General features: G+C 47.3%; 1 long non-coding RNA gene across 1 annotated transcript; it reads left to right on the forward strand.

Moving 5' to 3' along the window:
- The first annotated feature begins 11,201 nt into the window (after positions 1 to 11,201).
- On the forward strand, positions 11,202 to 12,310 carry LOC105418609 (uncharacterized). Its single transcript, XR_003886926.1, has 2 exons — positions 11,202 to 11,383; positions 11,697 to 12,310. It is a non-coding gene; the product is annotated as an uncharacterized lncRNA (long non-coding RNA).
- Positions 12,311 to 14,129: the final 1,819 nt, after the last annotated feature.

A 14,129-nucleotide genomic window follows, 5' to 3' on the forward strand; every position in this document is an offset into this window, starting at 1 on the left:
GCTTCCTTGATACCCCTCTCAAACCAGCGGTCTTCTTTGGCCAGTACCCATACTTGGCTGTCCTCAAAGGAGTGTCCGCTCTCCTTTTAAGTGTAAGTGGACTGCTGAGTCCTGACCTGAAGAGGTGTGTGTTGTGCCATTCTTCTGTGGAGAGGTTGTTCTGTTTCACCAATGTACAGTTCCTTGCATTCCTCCTGGCACTGTACAGCATAAACATTACATTGTTTGTGTCTTGTCCTTTGGGTGTACCAGCCTCTGTCTGAGAGTGTTACTTGGTTTAAATTGCACCGGTATGTCGAGGATCCTCCTAAATTTCTCAGAGACCCCATGCAGATAGGGGATCAAAACGCTGTGGCGTTTTTCTCTCCTCTTTTTTGCTGGGGTCTTGTTTTTTTTGAGGTCTTGGTGAAGGCTCAGTCTCTGAAACTCCATGTGAGAGTTTCAGCACAGCAACGCTTAACATTATTGGCAAGACTGTCAGGTTCCCAGTTTCTGGGAACTTTTTTTGCAGGGTTCCTCCTGCGGGGGGCGTGGTGGAGCCATGCCTCAGCCGCAGGTGGTGCCAGGGACTGGTGCACCTGCAGACACTCGGTAATCAAGCCACCTATTTATGGACTGTTCTCACGGTTGGCCAGCGTTGGCGTGTTTTGTCTGTTTCGGAATACCCCGGCTATACCCTCCTGGACTATCGTGAGACTTTTTCCTTCGTGGATAACTTTTGAACCCGTTTATCGGATTATCGTTTGTCTTTTTTCTTTCGTGGACTGTTTTCGACCCCGTTCGGGATTTTTTGTCGTAAGTTTTCATTTCCTGTTTTGGTTAAGAACTGAGTCGTGGTCTCCACGCCTTTTGAGTTGCACAACGTTCTATAAACTTAAATAAAGCTTCTCGGAAAACGATACGCCACTGTGTCCTGCCTGCTTTCGGGTCCTGATACAAACGCTCGTAACATTACACGCCAACCTACATGGATCTGGCGGACCAGGACGCAGTGCGCCGTACATTGGAGGCTCAGGGTAGGTTGCTGGGTCAACACGACCAGCTCTTTACCGACATCTGGACCTCTCTCCAGACTCTTAACGCCAGCGTGACGAACCTGCTCGCCTCGGGACGAGCGGAGCAGGCCCCGCCTCCGACCCCAGCGGAGGCGCCAAGAGTCGCGTCACAGCTGGTCACTGCTGCACCACGAGAGCCCCACGTTCCTATCCCGGAGCGGTATTCCGGAGAGGCAGGTGTGTGTGCCTCATTCTTGCTCCAGTGCTCGCTTGTTTTTGATCTCCAACCCCTCACATACCCCAGCGACAGGGCAAACATTGCCTTCATGGTGAACCTACTCTCTGGGAGAGCGGCGCAATGGGCCACAGCCGTGTTGGAGAACCAGACCCCCGCATCCTCTAGTTTTCCGGTTTTTACGGCAGAATTAAGACGTGTTTTTGACCATCTCGTTCAGAGCAGCGAAGCGTCCTCCCAGATTCTGTCCCTGCGCCAGGGTTCCAGCTCTGTTGCTGACTACTCGATTCGTTTCCGCATCCTTGCTGCCCGAAGCGGCTGGAACGACGCGGCGCTTCAGGGAGTTTTTACACAGGGGCTTTCCGATGACCTGAAAGACGAGTTAGCAGCGAGGGAGCAGCCGGAGACCTTGGAGGCGCTCATCGGTCTGGCTACTCGATTGGACAATCGACTTCGGGAGCGACGCCGGCAGAGGATGAGCGAGCGGACGGTGAGAGCTTCAGGGAGGTTCTCCAGGCCGAGGGAGACCACTGGGGACTCGTCAGCCTTCGTCCCTGTCCCAGCTCCTGAGGCTTCAACCTGCGAGCCAATGCAGTTGGGTCGAACACATCTAACCCAGGCAGAACGTCGGTGCTGGCGCTCAGCTGGGTTGTGCGCCTATTGTGGCCACGCAGGCCACCTCCTCGACGACTGCCCGGTGCGGCCAAAAGATTAAGCTCGTCAACGCCGGCAGGAGTGTTGGCGAGCAGATCCTCCTCCTGCTCACCCCCCGTCCATCTAACCCTCTCCGGCACGCTCTTTTGGGGGCAGGAGTCGGTGCCAACAACCTTCCTGGTGGATTCGGGTGCGGACGGCAACTTCATTAGCCAGGACCTGGCCCGGCAGGTTCGCCTTCCCCTCGAGACGCTGCCCGAACCGAAGACCATTCTGGGTCTCAACGGAGAGGTCCTGGCTAGGATTACTCACAGGACCCAGGCAATCACCCTCATCATCTCAGGAAATCATCGGGAACAGATCCACTTCTTCCTCATCCGTTCCTCCTCATCCCCTGGAGTCCTCGGGTCCCCGTGGCTGGCCCTACACAACCCTCAGTTCGACTGGCCAACCGGGAGGCTGGTGAGCTGGAGCGTTAACTGCCACACCAACTGTTTGTGTTCGGCGGTCACCTCCTCGTCAGGGACCTTGGCACCCGCCCAGGAGATTCCCAATCTGTCCCAGGTTCCGAGGGGGTACCATGACCTAGGCGAGGTCTTCTGCAAGCAGCGGGCGCTCTCCCTTCCACCCCATCGGCCATATGACTGTGCCATCGATCTCCTCCCTGGGGCCACGTTACCGTCGAGCCGACTCTACAACCTTTCCAGGGCGGAACGGGAGGCGATGGAGAATTATATTGGAGAGTCCCTAGCTTCTGGCCTGATCCTCCTCTTCCCCAGTTGGTGCTGGTTTTTTCTTCGTGCAGAAGAAGGATGGAACCCTGCGCCCCTGCATCGACTATCGGTCCCTGAATGAAATCACGATCAAGAATAAGTATCCACTGCCCCTCCTCGACGCGGCCTTCGCCCCTCTCCACCGGGCCCAGGTTTTTTCTAAACTAGACCTTCGGAGTGCATACCATCTTGTGCGGATTCGAGAGGGGGACGAGTGGAAAACTGCCTTCAACACCCCTTTGGGCCATTTCGAGTATCTTGTGATGCCGTTTGGACTCCTCAACGCCCGTGTTTCAGGCCCTTATTAATGACGTGCTCCGGGACATGTTGAATAAATTCATCTTTGTGTACCTAGATGACATCTTGATCTTTTCCAAGTCTGAGGAGGAGCACGTCCAGCATGTCCGGCTCGTTCTCCAACGGCTCCTGGAGAACCGACTTTTCGTTAAGCTGAGAAATGCAAATTTCTCCATCTCTTTCCTGGGCTTCGTGGTGGCGCGGGGACAGCTTTCACCAGACCCAGCCAAGGTGAGGGCGGTAATGGAATGGCCAACTCCTTCCTCCCGTAAGCAGTTGCAGCAGTTTCTGGGCTTCGCTAATTTCTACCGTCGGCCGCTCCGCTCACCAGGCTCACTTCCACCCTACTAAGCTTCTGCTGGACTCCATATTGTCACATATTGCAGTGGACTTCACTGGCCTCCCTCCTTCCCAGGGTCATCAAGTCGTTCTCACCGTGGTCGATCGATTCTCCAAGTCGGCCCACTTTATTCCCCTACCCAAACTCCCGTCGGCAGCTGAGACTGGAGAGCTCCTGGTCCAGCATGTGTTCCGCCTCCACGGATTACCTACAGACATAGTTTCTGATCGGGGTCCACAGTTCTGCTCACAGGTGTGGAGGTCCTTTTGCTCGGCGCTGGGAGCTTCGGTCAGTCTTACGTCGGGGTACCACCCACATGCCAACGGGCAGGCCGAGAGAACCAACCAGAGCCTGGAGGACGCCCTAAGGTGTGTGGCAGCCCAAGACCCATCCTCCTGGAGCACCTACCTGCCATGGGTGGAGTACGCCCACAACTCCTTGGTTTCTGCTTCCACTGGTCTGTCCCCCTTCATGGCTTCCCTGGGCTACCAGCCTCCATTGTTTGAGGGGCAGGAGGAGGAGGTTGCTGTACCGTCAGTGCAGGCCAACATTCGCCGTTGCAGGAGGGTGTGGAGGCAGGTCCGCTCGACTCTACTGCGGACTTCTCGTCGATCCCAACTGCAGGCTAATCAACACCGGATGCCAGCCCCCTCCTATCAACCAGGTCAGAAGGTCTGGTTGTCCACAAAGGACCTTCCACTCCAGGTCGAGTCTCGGAAGCTGGCTCCTCGCTTCGTGGGTCCCTTTGAGGTGAATCGGATGGTGAACCCCGCAGCCGTCCGCCTGAAACTTCCCCCAGCGTTGAGGATACACCCCACCTTCCTTGTTTCCAAGGTAAAGCCTGTTGCAGAGTCGGATCTGGTTCCCCCGTCTGACCCTCCACCTCCTCCCCACATTGTGGACGGAGGCCCTGCCTATACGGTCCGGAGTATCCTGGACGTCCGCCGACGAGACCGTGGCTTCCAGTTCCTAGTCGACTGGGAGGGGTATGGACCGGAGGAGCGATCGTGGGTTCCCCGCTGGTTCATCTTGGATACCAGCCTCCTCCGCGACTTCTACCATGCCCACCTGGAGAAGCCTGGAAGGACGCCCGGAGGTGCCCGTTGAGGGGGGGTAATGTCAGGTTCCCAGTTTCTGGGAACTCTTTTGCAGGTTTTCTCCTGCGGGGGGTGTGGTGGAGCCATGCCTCAGCCGCAGGTGGTGCCGGGGACTGGTGCACCTGCAGACTATCGGTAATCAAGCCACCTATTTATGGACTGTTCTCACGGTTGGCCAGCGTTGGCGTGTTTTTATCTGTTTCGGAAAACCCCGGCTACACCCAATTGGACTATCGTAAGACTTTTTCCTTCGTGGATTACTTTTGAACCCGTTCCTCGGACTATCGTTTATCTATTTCCTTCGTGGACTGCTTTTGACCCCGCTCGGGATTTTTTGCTGTAAGTTTTCATTTTTCTGTTTGGGTTAAGAACTGAGTCGTGGTCTCCACGCCTTTTGAGTTGCACGATTTTCTGTGAACATAAATAAAGCTCCTCGGAAGACGATACGCCACTGTGTCCTGCCTGCTTTTGGGTCCTAATACAACCGCTCGTAACAGAGAGCCATGATCAAAGATACTGGAAATGCTCAATTACACAGTAATCTTACTTGGACAACAGATGGTTTGTTGGCTTTTGAAACAGTCAAGCAGCGCCTTCAAGAGTCTCCAGCTCTGTCACTTCCTGACTTTTCTAAAAATTTCTTGCTATATGTGTCAACTTCTACGTTAGGCAAGTATGTGTTTGCGGTGCTTTGCCAGCCAACGAGAACAGGGACAAGCCCTCAGCCAATTGCATACTATTCAACCGCCTACTCAGATGTTGAGATGGGACTTCCGCTGTGCTATCGAGCATTGGTGGGGATTTATATGATGTATGAAAAGGCATCATCTGTCACAATGGGCTACCCTGTGACCATTCTTTGTCATCATATCTTGCGGAACCTTCTGAATTATGGTAAATACACATTGACAATGCCCAGACTCAGAGACTATCACAGATTGTTGGAACAGGAAGATGTCACTTTGATTAGGTGCGCAACAGCCAATCCTGCTGAAAATCTGCCAACCCCTGAGGATGGAGAACCACATGACTGAGTTTTGCAATGGCAAAGCCTGCAAGTCAGATCTGAGTTTTGAATATTTCTCTGCCTCCCAAACACAGAGGTTGAATATTGGACAGATGGCTCTTGCTATCGACTTGGCGAAGATTTGAGTGCCGGTTATGCGATTGTGGAACTTCAAGGTCCTGATTTTGTTGTTGTGAAGGCTGAAACAATACCTCAGCCAGCTTCTGCACAGCTTGCATAACTTGTGGGCTTATCGGAGGCTTGTCTTTTAGCAGAGGGAAAGAAAGTGACAATCTACACTGATTCTGCATATGCGCACAATGTGTGTCATTTTTTCGGGGCAGTGTGGAAGAGTAGAGGTTTTAAAAAGACGGACCGTTCTCCCATTCAGCACCATGCTCAGATCATGAAGTTTCTACAAGCCATTATGAAACCAAAGGAAATAGCTATTGCCAAATGTGCGGCACACAAAACTGATCAATCCAGAATCACTCGAGGAAATAAAGCTGCCGATGATGCAGCAAAAGCAGTGACTGGAGCAAACAGGCCTGGCAAGGTTCTCCTGGTCACTCATGAGATAGATTTGGAAGACAACGTCACATTACAGGACGTTGCCATGCAAAATGATGCCTCCCCCTTGGACAAACAAATTTGGCAAGATCGGGGTGCCATCCCGGACTCTTCTGGCCTCTGGAGGAATCATGAGGGCCTGATTGTGGCACCCCCAGACCTTTTGGGTCTGATGATCCTGGAGGCACATGGTTTGGCCCATGTTGCAAGGGGGGAGGTGAAAAGAAAAATCACCAAAGAATATGGTTTTTGGGCTCCTTATTTGCGGGAGCCAATTGATTATGTCATTGGCAGATGTGCTATCTGCCTGAAAAACAATGTTTGCCGTGGGGTGACGGTTCCCCCTGGCTATGTTCCAACACCTACAGGTCCGATGCGTGAACTAGTCATTGACTTTGTTGACATGATTAGACCATTAGAAGGTAAAAGATACATGTTGGTTGTTGTGGACAGATTTTCTCGGTGGGCTGAAGCATGTCCAACAAAGTGAAAAGACGCCCAATCGGTTGCTAAGTTCTTGTGTCGTGAAGTCATCAGTAGATGGGGACTGCCAGATAGAATATCTTCAGACAATGGTAGAGAATTTGTGGACAAGACTGTAAAGCTAAGTCAAGGCATTTGTGAGAAAATGAACGGCATTCTGAAAAATCGCATTGCCAAAATCTGTCAACATACAGGCTTGAACTGGGTGGCAGCTCTCCCACTTGCCCTGATGGCTTGTCGTTCTAATGAACTCCGTGATCTGCACTTGACACCACATGAACTAGTGACAGGCAGATGAATGCCAACTCCTTGTTGGCGCACAAGTGGCAAAGGTCCAAGTTTGGCACTTCTTGCGGATGGAATGCGTGCCTATGTTAAGCATTTGGCTATTCTTCATAAAAGAATATCCACATATGTTTCTGACAGGCAGCAGCGGGAAGAGGCTCAACAGAGGCTCGACGAGCAGAGGGGCACCACAGTGCAACCTGGAGATAAGGTATTTGTTAAGGTGTTCTGGAGAAAGTGGTTTGACGAGCGTCGTCAAGGCCCGTATGAAGTTGTGCATTGTTCCGGAACTGCGGTCCAGGTCAAAGGATCACCTACATGGTACCATTTGTCACATTGTGTCAAGGCTCAGAGTGAAGTGACACCACGTGCTCAGCCCCATCTTCTAGAGAATTCTGTAGAGTATGAAGCAGAGGGGCACGAGAACCCTGAGGATCCTCACCAAGTGGAAGATGTGGTGGCTGCTGTTGAGTCTCCTTCAGTTGCTGTTGGAAACGACACCCCAGAACCACAACAGGGATTTCAACGTCATTAATTTCAACGTCATTAATTTTCAACACCTCCCAGAGGTGGAGTCACCAGAACTTCCTTCAAGGCAGAACTAGGCCCACAACCAGAAGTGCAACCAGAAATACACAGGGCAGGTCGGCAAGGACGTGCGATCAGTCGATGCATTACAGAACACGAAGTAAGAGTAGTTTACGGGACTGCAGCTTTACTTCCTTGTGACTGTTCGTATTGTGGACTCGCCCCTCATGAGACCTTTATGATGTGGATTACGGCAGATAGGACAATGATAGAATTCTCCAACTATACTGAATATTCTCAATATGTGTGGGTTAACGATCACAGGACGGTAAAAAATGATGGAGACTGCGGTATGCTTATCCGTAGACCACAACGAGAAGATCAAGGTGTTTATGAGTGTATGCAGTTTGGGCCTCGGCAAGTACCAGAGGTGGATGTGGACATAACACGCGATTTGGAAAACAGGTCTACCAAGATAAATTTGATATTACTTAACAACGTCACGGGTAACCAGATGCCTAGTCCATGGGATGAGCCCAAACAACCCGTTACTACTATTGTAACAACTCCATCCACTACCACTGCGACCACTACATCATCTCCTGTTAACCCGACTCCACATCCTACTCAATATGTACAGGTGGCTTCTATGGCTCCGCCACCTCCCAAGGTAATGGTGGAGGACCCTTTTAGTGCAGAAAACTTAAGTGGAGTGAAGTAGATCGACTTCTCCAATACAATTCAACCCTATGAATCACATAATGTTAGCTCGGGACAAGGACCAAGAGCTGATTGCTTAGCTGGTCGAGTCCATGCCACGTTAAGACGTGATGCTAAATGGAGAGCGTTTGGATGTGATTCGTCCGCTATGGATATTGCAGATCCGTGGGCAGGCAGAAACTTGTGGTTTCAGCAACTGACCCATTCATTTAGATCCATTAAGTCAGCGAAAGGTCCTTGTATTTTGAAAGTGCCTTCGCCAAGTACTTGGCCTTCCATCTGAGAAACTAGAGCGGAACCGTTACCATCAGCTTGTCAATTTGCTTTGTTGTCTTATCACCAGAAGGCTTCAACCAATGTACTAATGGCTTTGTCCATTCATTTGTTTAAACCTAGTAGTTATTGTACTCGTTATGGAGACTTGCCGTACATCAATTTGTTTGGTCAATATGAAAATCCGATGATGGCAGTACCCGACCCTCTTGAGGTCAAAACAAAGGCGAAAACTATTACATGTTTTTGTGCAAATGACACGTACAATGGGGATGGTGTGTTCCTTGGCGTGTCTAACTGTATGGAGTATCGTATGAAAGTACCCAACCCTGATCCTTCTAATCGTATCAAGTTGTATCCCGCTATTTTTCCTGGACCAAAAGGTGAAACCAGTCGGACGGTGTGGGCTATACACCATCTTTTGCCTGCTGATGTGACTATTGGGATGTTTAGAGACATTTGGTGGGTGTGTGGCAACAAAGCTTATTTGTTTTTGCCTTATGCATGGACTGGATGCTTCTACATGGCAACACTGAAACTCCCGTATGAGGTTTTTACACTCAGTACGACCCCGCTTTCAGATGACACTACTTCTACTAGCAATTTTACCGCTGCTTCGAGCGCCAGGAGGAGAAGAGAACTTGCACAATTTCATAACCTCTTATCATTGGAGAATTAGTTTAAGAGAAAAATGGGTTATCGGTTTTTCTTCCGTGGTATGGTGTTGTATTTCATGCTGAACATATTGACAATATTACTTACACTCTGCAGGGTTTTGCTAATGAAACCATAAGCGGCTTTGAACATCTTTCCAACACTCAGAGGAACCACAGACTTACATTGTTGAAACATGACATGGCTCTAGATTACATCTTGGCCAAAGGTTTGTGTGTGTCTTTGAACTTGACAGGACATGCTTGTTATATTTTGATTCCCGACAATGGTGATAATATAACAAGTGTGATTGACGCTTTGAAGAAGATAAGAGATGTGTTTGGTCCATCTGAAGGCGCAGGAACATCGGCGACGGCCTGGCTTCAGGACAAATTTGGTCCAATTGGAGCTATGTTGATGCAGGTTCTCAGTGTAGTTGTAGTGTCACTGGGTGTGATGTTTTGTTTTTGTACTTTGTCATTAACTTGTGCCAAGGCGATGATATTGCATTGGATTGGTGTAGTGATGCCTAGCAACCAAATCCAGATGCCACTCTTAAGTGACAAAGCTTTGATTGATTCAGATGAGGAGGATCTTTCTGACGAGATGGTTGATAAATATCCTGTATAATCAATAATTTAGTATCTAGTGTGACCTTCGAGCTATAATATTATGTTACTCTTTGCATTTAATGGTGTTTGTTTTGTTTTTTCCAAGATACTGGCACCTCTCTTTTCTGTTTCCAGGACAGTAGTTGGGGAACTATGTTGGGTGACAACTATGTTGGAATGGACTCAGAAATTCAAAATGAACTGTGAAAGATGCTGGAGGACCCTGAATGAAGATGTGGAACAACTGAAGAGGGGGTCTGTGAACTACAGATTCAAAAATCACTGTTTGATGTGTTTAATGCATGTATCTGAAGTTTTGTGCTAATAAATTTACTAGGGAGATTTCATCAGTAGGCAGATGCTATGAGAACTCAGGTTTTTCCTTGTTTTGGTAAAGGGAAAGGGGTCCTTAGGCAGGGAAAGGTCCAAGGTAAGGTCCGATGGGTCGACCAGCCTGACCATGGACATTTTTTGATTTTTTTCAAACAGCCAAACTCTCCCCTAATACAACCTTTTTGCAAATTGGGTTGGAGTACCATAGGTGGTCGCCGTCGGCAGAGGGACCGTGAGAGAATTTTCCCGTCTAAAGTGTTTTGAGGGTTGTAAACTGAAAGAGGTCTGTCGGATGGGTTTTTCGTTCTCACACTCCACTAAATTTCACATATTATTCATGCCTATTTAATCAATCTTTTTCTCACGTGTATCAAATTATACCACTTTATTAGTCACCGTCACCTTTACTTAAAACTTGGTTATCCTTTATTTTTCTAGACTCTATGTAGTGTTGAAGGGGGGAAATGTGTAGTATCTGAAGCCTGTGTATCCATTCTGTGCAGGCCTTTACTTCTGTAAGGCCGCAATGTGTTTAGCAGCCAGCCATATTAGGAGATGCTCCACATGTGTCCTGTGTCTTCTGCCTTTCTGCAAGATCGCAAGGGAAGGCTTGTCATGGCTAAGACAAGCTGCTAAGAGATGACGCTGGAGCCCGTGGGCTCCTGGTTGTTCTCCATATGAGGATGTGTAGCATGAAGCCTTTCTACTACTCCCATTTTTGGTACTAACTGAACGCTATACCATTGGGTTTGCTATACTGTGTATATGAGGTCATCAGAAAAGAGTGTGTTTACTTGACTGCATAAGAAGGAGCTATCGATTTAAACACCTCAGAGTTCTTCACCAACGGGACCGCGAAACCTCCCTCGGGCATGCTGCAGCGTCCGATCAATACCTGACTGTTCTCTCCAATAAACATTATTTATTTTTGCATGTTATTTGGGTTTGATTAATCGTGTTATTTATGTGCTGTGTGGGTTATTTTTGTATGTTTATTTGGGTTCTATTATCATGTACGTTTCCTGTTATTTTCTAATTGGTGCAGATCCTACTGTAACCCTGGTTTACAAAGCCTCATACAATAAAAGCATGTTAATAAAAAAAACAGCTAATAAGAAATACATTTTAAGTGATAGACAAATGGATTAAGATGGTTAAAAATCATTAAAAGTGTATGTTTCATGATACGGTGTCTAGGTAAGAGTTAAAGGTTTGTAAATTCATTGTGATTCCATTTAGTTTGAAGCGACTTGAAATTTGTGTTTAGACTCTTATTTTGAAGGGCTGTGCTGACGTGGACCAGGTGACTAGCCACAGCCAATCGGGTTGTTTTGGCTTTTCCACTGCACCTGAATTGGAGATGAGGAAACGTTCTTCACAGAGCCGCTGATTGGGATAGAAAAAAAGAGGAGAAAAGAGTGAAAAAAGGAGTTGAACTGGAGTTGTTTTCGTGCTCCGAGGAGGTATCTTTGTTTTTTCCAACTTGTCCGTGATTTGGTGAAGTTATTTTTGATACCAAACGGGACTTGGTGAGTGTAAAAGTTTATTTCATTTCATGTAAGAATTGTTTTCTCATGATTTATCAGTCATTTCGTGGAGATGCAAAGTTAATGTGGGGGTTTATGTTGTTTTATGTTAAAATGGTGAACATACACGGTGGGGAAGATGCTGAGGGGGAGCATGAGCCTGTGGATGGTATTTATTTTTATTTTTTTGCTGCTGAGACGGCAAGTGCACTACCTTTTCAAGTGTTTAGTGAACTGAAATGGACTTTTATTTAATTTTAAAGCTACCATATGTATTATTTGAGTTTATATGTATTTTATTTGGTTATTATGGTAGGCCTTTTTTAAGAGTGGACCAGAAACAGTCGGAGAGTTGGAATCCACGTGCGTAGTACAAGATGGCGAGCCACCCATGAAGACCACGATGACCCAGAAACCGTGCATCACGCAGAAGCAAAGCCCCCTGCTGGAAATTGCACGTTTTCATCAGAACTGGTAGGATTTGCCCACATCTCTCTGCAAAAATGCAGAAGACTCCCATAGACTCTAAATTAAAGGTTCAGGGCAATAAAAGGATCTTTTTTTTTTAAATTAAATTAAAAAAAAAGGGCATTTATTTTTGGAAACAAATTGTTCAGTCTTTTGCTGAATTATTTTGAGTTTAAATTTTACTATGGTGTTTTTTGGTTATTCATCCTTGTGAGTACTTTAAGGGTATTGTTCCAAGTGTAACTGGTTTGTTGGTATAAACAACAAAGTGTGAGAAATGGTTGAAACTTAAAAAAAAAAAGAAAAACCCAAAAAGGATTGAAAACTACCAACTTGAACAAAAAGGGAAGAATATTTCATTTATTTTGAAAATGATATCAAAAGCCTGTCAATTGTATGTCAACTGTATATTTGATGTTTTTTCTGTCTGTTTCATTCAAATAATATGCTGGCAATTTAAACTTATTTTCTGGTCTGTGGTTATTATTATTACATTTAATTCATTCACTGCTCCAGTAGTCGAACCTATCTGGTCCATGGTGTGAGAAGAATTATTGTTATTGTTGTTGTTAGTATTATCTTTAAATGCTATTGTATGTAGATTTTGAGTGTTTGAGGAATGTTGATAAGAAAAGAAGAACATGAGAGTGTTTCGTAAAGGTGCTGAAGTTGCTGACAACCAAGCTCAGCATCCAGATGTATCCTGTTGGTCAAGATTAGAGAAGTTTGTAAAGATGTCAGAAGACAATGAGTTACGAGATCCTGTTTAGACACCCATTCTGTTTGCACCAATAAAAGAGGTGAGCGAGCAGCAGACGAACGCAGTTGACAGAGGAAGCTTGAACTGCTGCTCGGCTCCCCCTTGCAAGGAACTCTTGTTGTTTGCATGGTTACTCTGAGTCTAGTGAACGAACAGCGCGGGTGATCAAAACTTCATCCTCACAATGGTAACTGTAGCTGACTAAAAAGTGCTACACTACCCTGTGGGGTGCAGGTGTTTCAAAGATAATTGTTAAATCTTGAATATGAATTTAATATCTGCATGTTGAGTGTGTGTGAATGGGTGCGTGAGAGTATTTTAGCAATTGTTGTTACAGGATATCCCGAAATAAAAGTATTAATTTTGTACATTGCGCCCGTTAGGCGCGCGCCACATTCTGGCGCAGGATCTCTCTTTTGGAGGATGGAGACTTGTGGTACAGTGTCTTTTTTTTTTCTTGTTTTACCTTTTGATAAATGTTTTAATTGGTTGATTTGACCTCAGAATTAATATCGTTTGGTGACTATTTTGTGCGGAGGCAAAACAGCAGCTGGGCCTTCTGTAGTTGTAGTAGAACATATAATCCAGTTTTAGTTACCTATCTGTCCTTTAATCTGCTGTATCATTTTTGTGCATTACAGTTTCAGATATGGAGGTGGAGCTTCAGGAGTTAAGGGAGTTGGTGGCACAGCTGAGAGTAGACAATGAGAGGTTGCGTCAGGGACAGGCTGCAGCTGTGCCAGGTCCTAGTGACCAGCCCTTCGACTCCTCGGTACCATCAACAGCCCACAAGTAGTAATCCTGTTGTTGAAAGGTTGGTTTTAGTACCAAGGGATAGGAAGTGTCCTACGGGAAAATCAGGAATTGGGTTGTTTGAGTGGCTAGAGGAGGTTCAAGCTTGTGTGAGAGCACGTCATTTGTCTACATCCAAACGAGCATTTTTTTTTGTTTGATCATCTTGAAGGTGAGGCCCGTGAAGAAATTAAGAATCAGCCTAGTTCGGAGAGAGAGGACCCTGATAAAATTATTTCGGTGTTAAAAGAACTCTACGGGTGTTCAAAGTCTTATGTGGCCCTACAGGAAGCGTTTTTTCCCAGGCGACAACAAGACGGGGAGACATTGCATGAGTTCTCCCTCGCGCTTATGAGCCTCATGGCTCCGGTGAGGGAGCGTGCTCCCTATGGGATGGCTAACGCGGAGGACTTGCTACGTGATCAATTTGTCAAACACGTCCAGGATGGTGCATTGCAGCGCAAACTGATGCAGTATGTTCGGAGGCAGCCCACGGCCACCCTGCTCGATGTCCGGAGCGAGGCAACCCGGTGGGAATGGGAGGGTCTTCCTGGGGGTAGTAGGGGTCGAAGTCAGTCTGTTCCATTGGCATTTGGTCTCCAGTATGGGGTCCAAGACTCTAGTGGGTCAACCAACCCTCCGAATTTGTAGACATAAGGGAAATGTTGAGACTACAACAGGAGCAGCTAGATCAACTTACCCAGTTCCTTTCATCCTTGCACAGTTTTC

Source organism: Takifugu rubripes, chromosome 22 (assembly GCF_901000725.2).
Source record: "Takifugu rubripes chromosome 22, fTakRub1.2, whole genome shotgun sequence".
Classification (NCBI taxonomy): domain Eukaryota; kingdom Metazoa; phylum Chordata; class Actinopteri; order Tetraodontiformes; family Tetraodontidae; genus Takifugu; species Takifugu rubripes.